The following is a 2,089-nucleotide window of genomic DNA, read 5'->3' as shown; positions in this document are numbered from 1 at the left end:
GTCACAGAGTTAGAAGTGAGTAAGTGAAAACTTTTTTAAAATTACAGAACATTTAGTTGAGGAAAAATTCATGATGAAATGAAATTTATCCTTCTGTAATAAAAAATTTAAAATTCAGGTTTTTGCTGACTCGATTTATAAACAATATAGAATGAATCTCTTCCTCTGCCAATCAGAAGAGTTGACAAGAAGCATCACCAGTCTTTTGGGACTTTCTAGTAAATAATACAAGCAAATTTTTTCCCCCTTAAAAACAAAAAAATAAGAAAAGGATCCATTTGTCAAATAAGGCAGATACTGCCTCTTCTCACCAGGCTACCCATTCCAGGGAAGAAAAAAGGGGATTTTCCCTTTAGGCCAAGAAACCATTCTCAAATATCTTAGTTTCTTGCCTCACAGGATCTACTTCTTCATGATATAGTCTCTAACATGATATTGAAAGGGCTTAACAGTCACTCTTCCAGAGTTTAATCATTTTGTCATTTTCTAATACAGCTGATGCAGTGATGTTTTCTGTAGGGTGACAAGCTGTTGAAATCACAACATCTGTGTGGCCTTGTAATTTCTATACGATCTCTTTTGTCTGAAGGTTCCAAATGTAAACCAGGTTATCTTCTGACCCAGACACAATCCACTTTCCACCAGTGACTGAAAAATTAGCAAAAATGCAGTATTTCTCATTCTTATGACCAGTGTATGTCTTCAGGCACTTCCCTTTGCTGTAGTCCCAAAGCTTAAGGGTGATGTCCAGAGTTGCAGCAAGAACGTATTTACCATTTGGAGAGAATTTCACAAAAGACACAGGAGGATTATCATCTTCAATAAGTGTTTTTAAACATTGACCTGATGCTGTATCCCATATTCGGCAGAGACCATCATAACTACTTGACAGTATCAAGGACCCATCACGATTAAAATGAACAGCTGAAACAGGGTCAGAATGAGCAGGTAAAATCTTGAGTCACTTTCCTGTTTTCACATCCCATATCCTTATACTTTCATCAAAAGATCCTGAAATGATGAGGTTGGACTGAGGATTGAAGTTGCAGCAAAAGACATAATTACTGTGACTCTTCAATGTTTTTAGACACTTCCCAGAGCTAACGTCCCATATCTTAAGAGTTTTATCATCAGAAGCAGACACAAGAAGATTGGAATCTGATGACCTGGCAACATCTGAGATTCCCAGTTTGTGTCCAGATATTGTTTTCTCAAATTTTCCATCATATGCTCCCCAAATTTTAATGAGCTTATCTGCAGAAGAACTTGCTAACCATTCTCCATTTGGACTAAATTTTACTGAAGATACACCTTTAGTGTGTCCTGCTAGTGTGAACTTTAATGCGTAGTTTGGCTTTACAGGTGCAGGCTTGCTCTGATTGGTTGATGAGGAAGGTGTAGATTGTGTTTTTGTGGCTTCTGCCTCTGGTTTCTTTTCTTCTGTTGCCATGGTTCTGAAACTAGCAAGTCAAACAGAGAGTGTTTAGGAATGAAGGGATGATCAACCAGAATGCTTCAATAGTGAAAAGAAATCCTACGTCTGGTAATTTGAACCTCACCTCCGCTCGGGGTGAAGCCTCCTCAGCCGCCGCCGCTCATGAGGAGCGCAGCGAGGCTGGGCCCGGGCGAGGACCAAGGACCAAGCGCCCGCCGGGAGGAAGTGGAGGTGGCAGCGGCCTTGAATCAATCATTCTTAAAAAGACAGCTGGTGGCACAGTAAATAGATCATTAGGCTTGGCTTCAGGAAGCCTTGGTCAAATCCAATTTCATACAAGCTGTATGACCCTAAGGACGGTATTTAACTTTTGTTTACCTTGGTTTCCACAACTATAAAATGAGAATAATAATAGTAGCTACCTAGGTAGATTGTTGTAAAGCACAGAGATAATATTTGTAAAAGTGATTAGCACAGTGCCTGGGACATAATGGGCACTTCATAAATGCTTATTCTCATTCCTTCCCTTCTGTAACCCTACTATTGGTTCTCCTCAATTCACTACATCAATTGATATTTGCAGGTTCTTATGAAAACATTTATTTTAACATTTTTTATGGTAGAATAATATTCCATTTCATTGATATTTGATAA

The 2,089-nt window shown here is 38.8% G+C and overlaps 1 pseudogene; it reads right to left on the bottom strand.

Annotated features, from left to right (window-relative positions):
* Window positions 1–407: 407 nt before the first annotated feature.
* LOC122742589 lies at window positions 408–1,557 on the bottom strand (annotated as a pseudogene).
* Between the last annotated feature and the right edge of the window lie 532 nt (window positions 1,558–2,089).

Source organism: Dromiciops gliroides, chromosome 2 (genome assembly GCF_019393635.1).
Source record: "Dromiciops gliroides isolate mDroGli1 chromosome 2, mDroGli1.pri, whole genome shotgun sequence".
NCBI classification, from domain to species: domain Eukaryota; kingdom Metazoa; phylum Chordata; class Mammalia; order Microbiotheria; family Microbiotheriidae; genus Dromiciops; species Dromiciops gliroides.
Note: the sequence above shows the minus strand (reverse complement) of the source record. Positions and strands in the feature narration are given on the sequence as shown.